We start from the raw sequence: 17,428 nt of genomic DNA on the forward strand, positions 1-17,428 counted from the left end.
TGATGTCCCAGTCAAAATAGACGATCACTTTGTCTACACAGACTTTCAAGTTGTTGACATGGGAGAAGATGAGTACGATCCACCCATCATCCTTGAAAGACCGTTCCTCAGCACCGTTAAAGCAATTATCTACATTGGAACCGGAGAAGTCCATATGCACTTCCCCTCAGAGAAGGTACGCCGTTATTTTACTGACCCTGACTATATCATTGAAGAATCTAAGCAGGTCAGAAAGAGACGCAACTGCAACCAGAGGAGGCAGATCATCAAGGACGGATGGGCAGACTACGAAGGAGAAGTTGTAAGATCAGAAGACGTTGAGTTTAAACAGAATTATCCAGAGGAGATTGAAGCACCGAGTCAGGTATGGAAAATGAAGATAACTATACAAGAAGAGGAGGCGCTGCCGGAAGTACCGACTACGCCACCCAACGAAACTCAAGACGATTAAGAAAATGGAGAGTCCCGTTCGGAGGACTTAAAAATACCGAACGCCTTGCCAAGAGGTAAACTTGGAAGTTATCCTTTCCCTTTCAATTATTTCAAATAGTTTGCTTAGTTAATCATGTTCGTACTATCTTAAAAAAAATAAAAATATGAAAAACAGTAAGCCCCATGTGAGTATACGAGTGGAATAAAACCCATAAGTACATTCACTGTGGTGGCATAAAAATAAAATAAATATTTTTCTGCTTTATAAAAATGAACATATAAAAATAGGGAGTAACATTTATTAAGGAGTCTCAACATGATAAAGGCTAGATATTTATGCTAACACTTAATCAGTTCCACAAGCTTTGTTGTCTATTTGAGCTCCACAGAATTTAAGGGTCAAGAAGACTAGCAGACGGAGGACATTCTAATCGCTGTCAGAATGCTGCTGACTTTCAAATACACCTCTGCCACCTGCTAGCTACATCAAGAGAAATTACGTCAAAATTCAGCTTGGGGGAGAGCACCCCCATTTATCTCGATAAGTATTTCTATCTATCTATCTTTACACTCATATTATTTTAGAATATAAATATACATAACTATAAAAAAACCAAATAAAGATTTTATGCTTATATATATGTCTTTTGCTTAGTGTGTTTAATAAAATAAATAAAGTGGCTATGCTAATCTGTATCTAAATAAAACTTAAGCATGGATATGATGAATAGTTGCTCTGCCTAATTTGCACATTTTAAGTTCTCTCTCAAGTTTAGATATAACTGTTATAATTTAAAGCTTGCCCTAGACCTAAACTTGTGGGATGAAAACTTGATCTGAAGTCTAAGTTGTTAACGGATATGATATGGGAAGGTTGAGCTGTTGTTTATCTGTTCCTATAGATGCTAGAATTCTGGAGAATTTTATCTTTGAAAATCTTTAAAATGTTGCATGATGAGTTCCTGTATGATGAGAGTTTTAAATTGCTACCACAGCCATATATACATGCTTGCTAGACTATGAGCCACACATTTAATATTTACTACTTATGAGCATTGAGTGTGGTCAAGCTGTGTAGACCCTTAGGAACTTGTCATGTGGTTAAATCAAGATTTCACTTGCACATTCACTCATATATGCTACTTCTACTCCGGAAGTACCATCCACATATATCTATCCATTTCCATCTCCAGAACCACCTAAAAATATTCTACTCCGAATCCGGGAGAGAATAACCAAAAATATTTCTGTTTCCCCTTGTGAAATAAATGCTCAAGTTATCTTGTTACTACCACTTGCTATATTATCTCATGAGATGAGTGCTCTAAAAAAAAGAGAAGAAATACGAGGAAATAAAAAGGAGCAAGTGCTCGGAACCTCGAAAGAAAAGAAAAAGTGAGACGAGAGGTAAAAATGGACAAGTGTCCGACAGTAGAATTAGGGGTGCAAGATACCCACCTGAGAGAAAAGAAAAAGAAGAGCATCTCATTCTCCTCATAAAGTTTCAAAAAGCAAGAAAGGTATGTATCCCCTCAAAAGAGCAAAGTAGAATTAGACTTCCACCACCATTGTTTTCACCATTGTTATCACCATCACCACCATACATCATTCATTTGCCACACCTGCACATCTTGATTTGGCTTATTGATTTGTTCTTTGGATCCATGGTTTGACTATGCAATAAATGTCTTGTAAGTATGTATATTTTATCTCCCACCTATGAGCTCCAGATATTAAAGCCTTATTAGAGTAGGGTGAGAGAGAAGGCAATGTCACTATGCCTTATACCACAAATACTACATATCTTGAGAGAAGGCATATACCATCACTGCCTTGGTAAGGATCCAGAAATACCACAAAAGAGAGATTTGAGAGAATCATACAAGGAATCTCTGAGTTTTATTTGAAAATCTACAAAAACTCTAGAGCTATAGCTGATCAAGAATAAGAGACATGGCACTTGACTAGACTGTTCTATCTTTTAACCACTCAAGACAGAAGTGACAGTTACAAGTCCCATGGTGAAGGTAAAGTAAGTAAGTTTTAAGTCTTGACAGTTTACTCTAACTCAGAGATGAGATCTTATTTAAAAAAGCATGTGTACCGTCAATTTTTAAAGATATTGCAACAACTTATGATCCATAGCTGAGTCTATCCTTGCTCAGGGACGAGCAAGAGGTAAGCTTGGGGGAGTTTGTTGACGGTCCTTAAGTATCAAATTTAATTATCAAATAAATAAAGAAAAGGATCCAAATGAAATCAACATCTAGACTTAGGGTTTTATCTGACAGAATTCCACGAGTTTTGGCGTTTGTCTATTTCTGCAGGGAGTTATCAGGAAATACGGAAGAAAGGCCCACACATCGAGATTACGTAAAGATATTAACGTGCCACGCAATTATCTTACATCTAGAAGACTCCAGAAGCCACGAGACCGAAGCGGAGGCGAAACGAGGCCAGACCCTGGGCGCCCGCCCAGTTGGTCAGGGCGCCCGCCCTGCCTCTGAGTCCAATCAGGACTCTGCTTTGCGGGAGATCTCCACCGACCTAAAGGATGAATCTAAACCATACAATCTATGTCGGTTTGATCCAACGGCCCATATTCACTTGAAGGGACTATAAAACCAGACCCCCTGACCCCTGGAGGAGAGAGCCTCTAAACCCTAATTCATTGTTCCATCAAGGGAGAAGAAGCCTCTGATCAAGATTAGAGCCACCACATCAATTAGATATCTAGATTAGCATAGCTACATAGGATTAGAACTAGAAGGAGTCAATCTTCGATTGGTTTCCAGATCTGTCAAGAGGATTCTTGGTAATTCTCTAATTGTGCTTCTAATTGCTTTCTAATTATCTTTGTTCTTCAATATTATGAATATGACTTTGTTCTACTTCAATATATTGCTTATGACTTTGCTCTACTTGCTTATATTCAAGATTATATTGTTCTTAGTTTATCATAGTTATGTACTTGGCTTAGTTAGATGGGATCTATATACATGCTTAGGATCGTATAGCGTTTATCCATCGAATCCATGGGTAAATGATAGATATTGTGTAGGCGTGGTGCTTATACCGTATTTATCTACGATTGTACCCAATATGCCAGATCGTGGGGTGGTTCGTGATAGTGACAGCTTCATTGATTCTTATATAGTCCCCCTCTCGTGTATTGGGCTGGCAGAGCAACATTATTACAGGGGAGTGATTGCTATGTTTCTCATATTCCTTGCTAATATCACTATGCATGGGCGTAGTCTTGTCTCGCAATGATTGCTAAGTATGCTTGCACTAACTATGATATGCTAGACTATATAGTTGAGAATAACTTAGGGAATATTCCTGTAGTTCGTTCTAATACCATGCTAATGACTTTCTAGAGTATCTAATTGAGGTGCTTATCATATTTATTATGTGGCTAGATCAAATTAATTATCTTTGTCACTATTTATTATTTCATATATCTTTTATGTGACACTTATCCCTGTATGAAGAGTTAGATATAATGTCTCAATTATACATGCAATGATAGATGCTCAATCTCATATTCTATTCTGTAATCAATATTGATGATTGTTAATCCCTTCCCAGTGGTAAAAATATAAATAACGATACCTGGAATACTTCCCGGTTAAAATGCTACATCGGTATTAATCTGTGCGCTTGCAGATCCCATTCATTATTTATTTAGAAGAGCAATTGCATATTTTAATACCGCGTCTCTTATATCATGCTGGGGATGACAACTTGGCTTAAGTGGTATGAGGGATAGGTTTGGCATTTTTGGCACCGTTACTAGATTTATAGAACTTAGTCTACTTTTGGTAATGATGTTAAGAATACCTAACAGGGGGTACCCTAACCAACGCACACAACGAGATCACCCGTACATGAATCGAGGCCCTCGAGTCGACGCCTCCCGATCGCATGTACGATTGCCAAGACAGGATGACGTCCATAGCCTCAAACACGGAAAGAGCATCATGGGAATCAACAGGGGCTCGACCGAATAGCAGCCGTCGAATACGGAAACTGGCTCGTACGAATCGACAAGCCTCGAGCGCAAGGAGGCCGCCCGCCGCGTGACGCGGGTATGGGAACCAGGGCATTTAATGCGCCTGTCGCGTTCTCACCTAACCCGACAGTCATAGGAAGCGTGATAGGGGGCAAGCACCCATCCAATCGTCCCTTTTGCAGCCTTGTCCACCGGATGAGTTAGTGCATGGCAGGGTGCAGCCAGGCGGATGGAGCGTCTCATCACGACCCCCCTCGAGATGCCCCAAGTCAGCGCTCCAACCAGCAAGGTTTTACGCAGCGTTAGACCCTCGAGCAAGCGTGTTGCTTCCCTGAGAAGGGCCATGCGGTGAAAGACAACACCCCAACCATTCTGACGCGACTGTAACCATGGCGTACAGGCGTGCCCACGGTTGAGCCAATCCTGGACGACACGCAGAAGCCAGATTCAGTGGCACAGGTAATCATCATCCAAGTACTGGGTAACAAGACGGCTCGAGGCCACGCCGGTACGGATGCCTCGAGTAGGTCAGTGCGCCACACCCCTATCGACCCCTACTCTGTCACCTATGCATGTAACCTAGGTCTCCCCTTGGAACTATAAAAGGGGAAGCTTAGGAAAGGATAGGAGACACAAGACATACGTAGTAGAGCAACCATACTTCATCTTCATCCATCCATACCATACCGACTTGTATTCACCCCTGTACAAGCACTTAGGTACAAGATAATAGAAACATCTCCCCCACTGGACGTAGGCCCTTCTCTTGCTCGAACCAGGATAAACCTTTGTGTCTTTTCTTGCATCACCATCTGGAAAGGGGAGCACGCACAAGTTTTACTCGTTGGTGTGACCCCCGGGGGGAAAACACCGACAGTTGGTGCGCCAGGTAGGGGTCCTGCGTGTTTTTCGCCGATTTCCCATCTCTTTCCAGATGGCCACTCTCATTTCGCCGACTCCACGCTCCACGGTGATTTGGTTCGGGAGCCTCGAGTTCATGTCTACCGGTTTTGGCTACGACATGATCCTGCTCTCAGTCAAAGGACCGGAAGGAGCTCGCATTGCGCCCGCACGACTGAGGGCTCTAAGACGGCCTCGCCACCATGCCTCCCCGCCCGAGAGGAGGCGTGGACAGCGCCGCGACCACTCCCCTATCTCCACACGGTCACCAGCTTGTGCCAGGCAGGTGGTGACGTAGGAGCCGACAACTCCGCGCGCCGGAGCCACGGGTACGACGGCCCGACGTCACGAGGATCGCACGACGACGATGGGTGACGACGCGCCTCACGCGCTCTCATCCCCCACAACGCTACTTCCACACGGGCTGTTCACCTCAAGAAGAGCACTACCGTTCGGTCTGGACAACGCCGCGGCGTCGCTCGCCAGGACGATATGTCCAAACGCCCAGACGTACGTGGAGTGACCTATGGTCCTCCCACGCGACGATGGAGCACAGCAGCGAGCACCCGAGCTGCCGGATTTCTCCCAGGTGCGAGGCCTCCGACGCCTATGACCTGGGTGATACATGATCACCTCATTCAGGCAGCAGCTACTGGAGGAAAGGCGTGGATGCTTCTACGCCGCCGAGCCGGACCCCGACTCGGAATCCGACAGCTACGACTCTACTAGGGAATGCTTCAACATTGACAAGGAGGTAGAAACCACCGACGAAGCACAAGACGCCGTTGCCGGCGGTTGAGCCCCTACAGCAAGGGAGGACCCCAGGACGCCTGGGAACGACGGTCGGGTCGACCCCTATTGGGTATTTTAAACGCAAACAGAAAAATCCGCAAGCGCACGGATACCGATGTAGCTTCCATCCGAGAGTATTCCAGAGTATCGATTTTCCACAGGGAACGTGAGTGTACTAATTAAGATTCAAGATCGCCCAAAGATAACTATATAATTATTTTTAGTGAGAAGAGAGGAAGTTTCCTGAGAGTTCTCTAGTTGACCTAAGAATCAAGAATTACTTCAAAGATTATTTATTTTGGGACATCAGAACACTAACCACATAAAGAGATGAGAAGGGAGCTAGGAAGCTCTGACTACGGTCCTACAAACACCGATCCGAACAAGGTGGAATACGTCGACCGTTAGGGCTGTCACTACCCTAGGGCTACCACAACAATCCGCAGGATTGGGTGCAATTCCAGGTAATTGCAAGACTAGACACCACGTCTAATCTATTAATTACTACTCTAATGTTGCAAAGATTAGAGCACTTGATGCAAGCGGGAATCCAGTAAATAACTTGAATGTAAATAAAAGTAATTAAAGAACTCAGGAATTATGAATTGAAGAACCTGGAGAACGATGAAGAACGAACCAGTTGCTGCAAAAGTACAATGTTGAAGAATATCCGACAGATCCGGCTCCTCCTCCTCCGCTCTCCTCTTCTCTCTCCCTATTTCTAGATTACAACTAGAACTAACTAGAACTAGAATTAGAGGAACTAGAACTAGAACTAGATAAACTAGAACTAGAACTAGATGAACTAGAGGTAGAACTAGATTGTTGACACTTCCTAACACCACTTGAATACTAGGTTGTCATCCCCAGCATGGCACTAGAGTGTACTATGGTATTTATACGCACACAGATAATCCGCAAGCGCACGGATACCGTTGAAGCTTTTATCCGGTTAAAGGTTTTATCGTATCCACAGGGAAATGGGAGAACTAATCTACGCTCTAACTTAACCAAGACAAATAGATAAGTGTAAATAGGAAAGATGGTAGAATCGAATAAGAACAATATTAAAGGTAAGATAACAGTGAGTGATAATATGGGAATAGAGAGTAGAGCAATCTAATATATAGGCGATGGTAGCAGAATAGAGAGAATAACTATGGTTTCTCTACTTCAATGGGGTACGACTATGTCTGGGACGAACCACGTGATAAGAGTACACCACAAAGGATGCTTATCCTTAGGCCGATAAACCCTACCCGTCCTGCTAACGAGAGGTGGACTACAGAGGACCAACGTAACTGTCACCTACGCGGCCTACCACACGATCCAGCTAGACAGCGGATATCCACAAGTAATCTAGGTCTAAGCACCACGCTTACACCTATACTACAACACTCACCTATAGCGTCCTATAGATTAGAATACTCAAAAGAGTTGTGAACCAGAACATACATAATTAGTAGTTGCATAATGAATTAGAAGTAGATTACTAGAGTCATCCCATGAGCAAGCTTGATTAGAGCTTGATCATGACGAAGTACAATCGGAGGAAGAACCGACAGGCCGGCCTCTCCTCTAATCCTCCTTCGCTCTCCATCTTGCTACTATCTAGATCTACTCTAGTTTAGAGAAGAGAGGAGAGCTCTCATCTCTAAACCCTAGCTTTTGCTCTGTCTGTGAATAATGAATAATGATCAAGGGGTGCCTCCTCCAGGGGCCAGGGGGTCTGGTTATATAGTCTTTTCAGATGAATCTGGGTCGTCGGATCAAACCGACATTGATCGTGTGGTTTTCCTTGAAGTATTAGGTCGGTGGAGCATGATCCGCGAAGTTGAAGCTAATTGGTTACTGTAGCTGGGCGGGCACCCAAGGGACTTGGGCGGGCGCCCTGCCCCCGGGCCCGATCGGCCTCCCGTTCGTTCCCGTGGCTTCTGGAATCTTCTAGATGGTAGAAAATTGCGCGGCATGTTAATATCTCTATGTAAACCCGACATGTGGGCCTTTCCTTCATATTTCCTGATAACCCCCTGCAGAAATAGACAAACACCAAAACTCATGGAATTCTGTCAGATAAAACCCTAAGTCTGGGTGTTGGTTGCATTTTGTAACAGAACCGTCCAATTTATAAGAATTCAAGTGAATTAGCGACCACCGAGGCAGTCAAACCAATGGACTTGAACCCATATAAACCCGGTAGTCCGACGAAATCTCAAAAGACCTCGATTCAACCAATCATACAACCAAGATCGTACATGATCAAGCATCACCATCACAGATTACAACATTCCACACAGAACATAGTTTTACATCACATCAGAGTTTGAAAGAGGTTATTACAAACCATAGCAGTAGCGGAAACAAAGTAGTTTTGAAACAACTCCAACTTAGTTCATAATACATGCCAGTTCCATGGTCAAGTCCCAACAAAAGCACAACTGAAGATAAAGGGGGTGATCACGCCCATGATCTATTCATCATCCGCAGCTGGGTGATGACAGCTAGCACAGTAGCCGTGATAGACGACGTCATCTGCAACAGGGGTAAATAAAACCCTGAGTACGAGAATGTACTCAGCTAGACTTACCCGTCATAAACCAGAAATAAAGTGACACCAAGGAGTATGCAAGGCTGATCTTGGTGGACTGGTTTGACTCATCTTTTGCATAAAAGCCTTTGTTATAAGTAACTCATTTATCCAATTTCAGCAGCAAGTTTATTACTTAGCAACTATCCACTAGATTAGCACCTGTTCTAAGCATACACTTGAGTCTTTAAGCATTACAATAATAACCATATCCGGATTATCGCATAGCCATCATCATTCTCATCATAACCATTAAGTTTATTTAGTGAAGTCTACGTTGCCGCTGCCCAAGTCAAGTTCTCACTATCCGGGAGAGACGGCGATTCGAATCGATTCCTATCCAGCTGGAGGGGTATTCCTAACACTCACCCAAGCATACTTCATGACGGCAGCTCGGATCACCTTTAGCACAACTCCGGACCAATTCGCGGGTCCGTCCAGCGCCGCACCCCCAGGGACCGCCAATCTGCCAGGGTCAGGACTCTAACCTGACACCTCGGTCTTACGCCATTGACTCCCCGCACATCCTTGCTACCAACCGGGGTGCGCACTCATACAGAACGGGGTATCCGGCCTGAGTTGCACTCGTAGGCTTCGCGGTCGGAACGACTTATCCGGCCAACTAAGTGATAGGCATGCGTTCAACATGACACGGGGACGTACAGCGATTCGGTCCTTAATCGACACAGACGGGGATAGATTCACACCCAAGGCCTCCATGCCTTGTTGCTGCACTATCGTTCTCCCGCCCGGTCTCAAGTTCATTTTAGCACTTGGTTATCTCCACGATAGCAAATATAGCCAACCGTGATCATCATCCACCTAACTCTCGCAGGTGACAGGAAATCACCCGACTTCTACCGAGCTAATCATGGCTAAGCATCACTTTGATCCTAGACCTACTTTGGTAATGTTTAAGGTGGACAAGGTAGTCATTATGCAGCAAGGGTGTCATATCAACGCCTACCACTTAATGCAACACTATATAACCATAGTCATTTGATAGTTGATTATGATAATAAAATAGTAGGAGACTTATAATGCTCCGGGGCTTGCCTTCCACGTAGGTAGAGGGACGATGGTCAGGACACTCCGGCAAATCCTCCTCCTCCTCAGCTCCTTGAGGTGGCTCCCCTTGCTGTCCTTCCGGCTCCGGCAACTCGAACTCCAGCACCGTCACTCCTTTGGGTACACCTATGGATGCATGACAAGGAGATGAATATGGGAAATGCACATATGATGTATGATGTCATGATGAAGAGTCAAGGGTCATAACCAGGTATAACATGAGCATAAACCTCTAAGAATAAGTGAGTCATGGAATAACAAGTAAATACATACTTCTTTTCTGGTAGAGAGACTAAATAGACAAGTTAAACCAGTCCTAGCTACTCTTACCCAGTCACTGGTTTAGTAGACAAACTAACCTGTCACAAGTTTCAGTTATAACTCGAGTATTACTTAACCAAATTAAGCAAGTAAGCACTTTCTGGAAAGCTTAACAAATTGTATACAATTTACTTTTAGACATCTCAGCATGATTACCAACCGAAATATACTAAAACATACAAAGTTGGCTGGCTGCTATGGAAATTCCAGAGAGCAAGCACTTTACAGCAACTACTTGCAACATGCATAACTTTTAAACTACTCAACCAAATGTCATGAAATTTGGACACGAAGTAGATTGGTAAGTTAGCTACAAGTTTGTTATAGACAAGTTTCCCAGCAAACATAATCTTCAATTAGTTCTTAAACATTTGCTATCAGCTGTACAGAAATGCTCTAGGAAAGGCATAAATAGCCAAAATAATATTTTGCACATATTGAGAATGTATCACAGGGATAAACCAATTGCACCAACAGATGTAACATATCTAAGGGACACCAGAAAACATTATGGCAAGGTTTAAAACTATTTCTATCATCACCTTTTTCATTTATTTAATTATCAAGGTGATTTAATGAATATATACTCCAAGTGTTCCAAAAATCCTAAGAAAATTACAGCAAGCTACTCATGCTAACATAAGATCACTGTAAAATTTTCAGAACATTTGCATGTACACATTGTGAGATATGAAAATCACAAGCTAGTAAAGGCATGCAAGGCATAAATGTAAAGCCCTATCAAAAAGTGTCAAACAACAGATTTCATATTTTTCCTTGCTTTTTCTACTCATAAGTACAACACTCAGCAAGTTTCACCATTACAGGAGTTATACTTTAATTACCAAAAATACCACAAGATTCTCCTATTTAAGCAAGGATAAATTTTAACTTCTTAACCATGCTTCCAAAAATCATGAAAAATTTATCAGAGCCTATTCATAACAAAAGTAACAACTCCCTAAATTTGCATGGCCAGAAGATCAATAGATCTCAAGATAAAATTACCCACTGAAAAACCAAGATTAATTTATATCTATTTATTTCTGCAAAAACATGGCATGTTTCATATTTTTATTAAAAACTAGACTTATGCTGGAACCTAACAAAATTGGAAGCACCACATTTGGATCTCTAAAACTCCAGATATGAATTTTACAAAATCAGCTTTGGCTCTGCAAAACAGTGAACCAGAGAGAGACACAGAGAGGCTGACGTCCGGGACCCACGTGTCAGTGAGACAGAGGCAGGGGAGACGCTCGTCGCCGGCGAAGCTCAACGACGGCGAGGTCTCGGCCGGATCCAAGGGCACCTACGTGTTCCTCTCATCAAGGCGACTCTGTTGACCTACTTTGCGCACGCTCTACTGGACCCTAAGGTGCTCGCCGTCGGGAATGGCGGAGCGGCGGCGCTGCGCGGCGATACGCCGGCGCATCCAGGCAACGGCGACGCGGTAGAGCGTCATGCCGAGCATCAGTGAACCAAGGGGAAGCGGTAGGAACAAGAATGGAGGATAATGGTGGAGCAGAGATGCCTGGCCACGTTGCCGGTGAGCTCGGGCGGAACTCCGGCGAGGAAGAACTGCTCGGAGCTCGGCAATGCCGCCTTACCCGTGCTCGGCAGTGGCCAAGGAGGTGACGCCGAGGTAGAGGAGGCTCTGGCGAAGCTTTTGGCGAGCTGGCTTGGCCGGAGACGGCGAGAAGAGCTCGGGCGACGCGGCCGTTCCACGGCGGAGCTCGCCGAGACGAAATGGAGGAGGGAGAGAGCGCTGGAGAGGCGAAATGAGGACGGCCGGGGCTCGGGGGGGCGTCGTGGCGTCCAAGTGAAGGCGTCGGGGCTGACAGGCGGGGTCGCCGTCGACGTACGGCCGCCACGGGTCGTCCACGCGTCGGCCGGCCGGCGACTGACGAAACTGAATCGCACGATTCAGTCGTCGTCGACCGTGTCTGAAACCGGAAGTTCACCGACGTTTTACTCTCAGCTTACTCGATGGTTTTGGCTCAAACTTGTTCCTTTGGACAGAGCTACACGAGTTCTACAACTTTGGTTACAAGATCAAAGTCTAACTCGGTCTGGATTTCAAACTACAAAGCTCCCAATCACCCCTGGTCGAAACTGCACGATCCAATACTTATCCAAATTTGGCTAAGTATGAAATCAGCCCTGATTTTTGGCTTGTGAGTGAATTTTGGAAGTGTTCCATGCTTTTTCATAAAAAGTCATCAACATAACTTTTGTAGATTATGAAATTCTCTACAACTTTGCTTCAGGTGTCAAAGACATGCAAGGTTTCTAACACCAGTTTCATAAAATATCTTGGAAAAGAGGTCTAGGAGTCAAAATAAGCCATTCTAGGTTTAACCCTAACCTAGGGGCATTTTTGGCCAAAACCCTCAACATGAACTTTGTTCCAAATGATATTCCAAACATGATTGAAGTATTTTGGAAGACAATGTACATTTATTTGCATTGGTTACCCCTTATAGTCACTCAATTCACTTCATACAAGCAATTCAATCATGTAGTGCATAAAGCAAATGGCATGTGATCATGGTATGATGCTCATGAGTGATCATGATGATGCTTATGTTAATGCAATGCTCATGGTTAACATGCAAGCTAACACTAGGAGTGTTACAGCCCTCCCCCCTTACAAAAATCTCGTCCCGAGATTTGAAAGACGTACCATTTTTCGTAGAATGAAGGATAAGTTTCTTGTAAATACTCTTCCCTTTCCCAAGTGGCATCTCTCTCATTTTGACGGTTCCACAATACTCTAAATAGTTTGATCACCCTCCCACGAGTGACCCGTTCTTTGACATCAAGAACTTGTACAGGCTTTTCTTCATAAGATAGGTCTGACTGCAACTTGATATCTCTTGATTCAACTCTCTCTTCGGGCACACGAAGACACTTCTTAAGTTGAGATACGTGGAATACAGGGAAAATAGCTCTCATTTCGGGAGGAAGTTGCACTTTGTAGGCTACCTTACCACTCTTCTCAATGATTTGGTAGGGACCCACATATCTAGGGGCAAGCTTTCTTTTAATACCAAAGCGATTTACTCCCTTCATAGGTGATACCTTTAGGTACACAAAGTCACCTACTTCAAACTCGATTGGCTTTCTTCTTCGGTCAGCATAGCTTTTCTGTCTAGCTTGGGCAGCTCTCATGTGTTGTTGGATAATGAGAACTTGCTTTTCGGCTTCCTTGACAAAGTCAATTCCGTAGTACCTTCTTTCACCAGGTTCGACCCAGTTTAGAGGAGTTCTACATTTGCGACCGTACAAAGCTTCAAAAGGACCCATTTGGATGCTTTCCTGATAACTATTGTTGTAAGAGAATTCAGCTAAGGGTAGCCATTTCTCCCATGCACCCTTGGAAGATATAACACATGCCCTCAACATATCCTCTAAAATTTGATTCACACGCTCAGTCTGGCCGGAGGTCTGAGGATGATAGGCTGAACTGCGAACCAATTTTGTGCCAAGGAGCGAATGCAGATGCTCCCAAAAGCGAGCAGTGAACTGAGGACCTCTATCAGAGATAATAGTGCGAGGCACGCCGTGCAGTTTAATTATCTGAGGGAAGTACAACTCAGCATAGTCGGATGGTCGGTATGTAGAGTGTACGGGAATAAAATGAGCTGATTTAGTCAAACGGTCAACAATCACCCATATAGAATTGTGTCCTTTTTGAGTAAGGGGAAGTCCAACAATGAAATCCATGCTGATTTCTTCCCACTTCCAACCTGGAATTGACAAAGGTTGCAACAAACCTGCAGGTTTGAGGTGAACTGCCTTTACCCTACAGCAAGTATCACACCTAGCAACATAAGCTGCTACCTCCTTCTTCATTTTGGTCCACCAGAAACGAGGTCTCAAGTCTTGGTACATTTTGCTACTCCCCGGATGGATGGACAATTTGGAAGATTGAGCTTCTTCTAGGATTTTGTTGCGTAGATCACGATCTTTAGGTACAACTAATCGATTGTCAAACCATAGTACACCTTTCTCATCTACCCTGAAATGCTTGGTGTCTTGCTCTTGCATTTTTCTCTTGATATGATAAATACCAGGATCAGATTTTTGGAGCTCTATGATTTGACTTTCTAACGAGCAACTGACTATGACGTTGTGCAGGACCACCGGATGCAATAAATTGAAGCCTTCCTCTAGGAGTGGTCTAACATGTTGTTTCCGGCTGAGAGCATCAGCTACAACATTGGCTTTGCCTGGATGATAGTGTACTTCTAAATTATAGTCTTTTATCAACTCCAACCATCTTCTTTGTCTCATGTTCAATTCGGGCTGAGTGAATATATATTTGAGGCTCTTGTGGTCAGTGTAGATGTGACATAGATTACCCAACAGATAATGCCTCCAGAGCTTCAATGCATGCACAACTGCTGCTAACTCTAGATCATGAGTAGGGTAGTTGGCTTCATGTTTCCTCAACTGTCGAGAAGCATAGGCAATAACTCGGCCTTCTTGCATAAGCACACAACCTAGGCCAGTGCCAGATGCATCACAAAAGACATCAAAGGGCTTTTCAATGTCAGGTTGTGCCAAGACAGGAGCGGTGGTCAGCAAATGACGTAAAGTGGTGAAAGCGACATCACACTCCTTGGTCCACACAAACTTCACATCTTTTTGCAGTAGCTGGGTCATAGGTTTAGCTATTTTGGAAAAGTCTGGAATAAAGCGACGATAATAACCAGCTAAACCGAGAAAACTCCGAACCTCGTGCACTGAAGTTGGGGCCTTCCAGTCTAGAACCTCCTGCACCTTTGACGGGTCAACAGAAATACCCTCCTCGGATAAAATATGGCCTAGAAAAGGCACTTTCTTCAGCCAAAACTCACACTTGCTGAACTTGGCATAAAGCTGATGTTCTCGCAATCTAGTGAGTACAATCCGAAGGTGCTCTTCATGTTCTCGTGCATCCTCAGAGTACACCAATATATCATCGATGAACACCACCACAAACTTATCCAGTTCAGGCATGAACACCGAATTCATCAGGTACATGAAATGAGCAGGGGCATTAGTCAGACCAAAGGACATGACTAAATACTCATACAACCCATACCTGGTAGAGAAAGCCGTTTTAGGAATGTCTTCAGGTCGGATCTTGATTTGATGATACCCAGATCTCAGATCAATCTTGGAGAATACTTTGGCCTTGGCTAATTGATCAAACAGGATATCAATGCGAGGCAATGGATACTTGTTTTTGATAGTCACGGCATTGAGCGGACGATAGTCTACACACATACGCAGAGATTTGTCCTTCTTCTTGACAAAGAGAGCCGGACAACCCCATGGAGAAGAACTAGGCCGAATAAGACCTTTCTCAAGCAATTCTTGCAATTGCTTTTTCAACTCTGCCAACTCGTTGGGTGGCATTCGATATGGTCTTCTAGATATAGGTGCGGTACCCAGAATTAGATCAATTTTAAACTCAATGTCTCTGTCCGGCGGCAACCCAGGCAGGTCCTCTGGAAATACATCCGGAAACTCACACACTACCGGAATTTCTGCTATAGTGAGTGGTCGAATAGCATTGGCCGCGTGACGGATGTCATTACTTCTAGGGAGTTGAACTAAGAAAGCTTCCTTGATATCAGGCTCCCTCAACATGATGACCCTAGTTGAAGTGTCTATTAACACTCCATGATCACTCATCCATTTCATTCCTAAGATAACATCTATTCCCAAGCCCGGTAAAATCACAAGATTTGCTGAATAATTACGCCCTTCTATGGCAATTTGTACATCCCTCACTACTTGGTTTGTAGCAATTTGATTACCAGCAACACTAATGCAAAACTTGCCACTATCAAGGTTGATGACATGTTGCCCATGCTTAGATGCGAATGCTTGACTCATAAATGAATGTGAAGCTCCAGAATCAAACAAGACAACTGCGGGGTGTTGATTTACAAGCAACATACCAGCCGTGACCACTGCACCTTCAGGAATTTCTTCAATCGTGGTGTAGTGCACCCGACCCATACGGTTGTTGCCCCCAGCTGCAGCATTTCTCTTAGGATAAGGGCAATCTCTCGCCCAGTGACCAACTTGCTTGCAATTGAAGCAGGGACGGTTATCAGGAGGAGTCTTGGGGCCTCCTTGACCCGTGGCACCTCTTGGGAGAGCAACTGTGAAGGACTTGCGAACTCCCGTCTTCACATTTGACTTTTTCTGCGGCGGCCTATACCTTGTCACAGCATTGGGTGGGCGATAGGCCGGCTTGCTTGCCACTGGAGCCTTGGACTGTGAAGCACCTGCCTCATAGGCCCTCTTGCGGTTCTTGGACGCGGCATACACAGCATTGGAGTTCTCTTGAGTCAATGCGTCACTCACAAACTCATTAAAGGTGGTACTCTTGTTACCAGCCATGTTCTTGGACAACTTGGGTCCCAACCCTCTCTTGAAACTAGCGAGCTTCTTGGCTTCGGTGTCAACCATCTCAGGAGCATAGCGAGACAAATTGTTAAAAGCATGAAGATATTCGGTCAAGCTTTTAGTGCCTTGCGTCAGATTCATGAACTCGGTGTGCTTGATAGTCATTAAGCCTTGTGGAATATAAGTGTTCCTGAAAGCAGTTTGGAACTGGTCCCAGGTTACAACAGCATTGGCGGGCAAGCTAGTCCTGTAATGACTCCACCAAACACCCGCTTTGCCCTCCAACTGGTGGGCTGCATATTCCGCTTTTAGCTCTTCAGTTAACCTTAGCAACCGGAATTTTTGTTCAAGAGTGTTAAGCCACTCATCAGCTTCTAGAGGTTCAACAGCCTCCTTGAAAAGCGGCGGCTTGGTGTCCTGGAAATCCTTGAAGTTGCTGTACTGATTTGCTTCTCCGCCTTGGCGGACATGGCGACCACCCCGGTTCTGTTGCGCCATAGTTTGCATGGCCTCATTGAGCATACGCTGGCCCTCAACAAGAGCTGCCAACAGCTCAGTAGGCGTAGGCGGGGGAGGAGGTGGTGGTGGTGGCACTTCGTTGTGACTGGAGCGAGTATTGCGAGCCATCTGCACAAGGCATACCAAGCGATTGTTTCAGGCGACAGATATAATTGTCATGAACTTCAATTGCTGCCATACTGAATTTAATGAAGTAAATTCATATAACTCAAGCCGCAGTAATCCATGTACAATAAGAAAATATCTGCCATGACACTTGGTTAATCTCGCGATCAATTACAGCCACACCTTCTCAAAGATTAAGGACATTGCAGAGAATTATTTAGGCTCACATAAAACATGGAGCATCACAAATAAGTGCATAGGGTTACATAGAGTCATTG

Source organism: Sorghum bicolor, chromosome 8 (assembly GCF_000003195.3).
Source record: "Sorghum bicolor cultivar BTx623 chromosome 8, Sorghum_bicolor_NCBIv3, whole genome shotgun sequence".
In the NCBI taxonomy this organism is placed as follows: Eukaryota; Viridiplantae; Streptophyta; class Magnoliopsida; order Poales; family Poaceae; genus Sorghum; species Sorghum bicolor.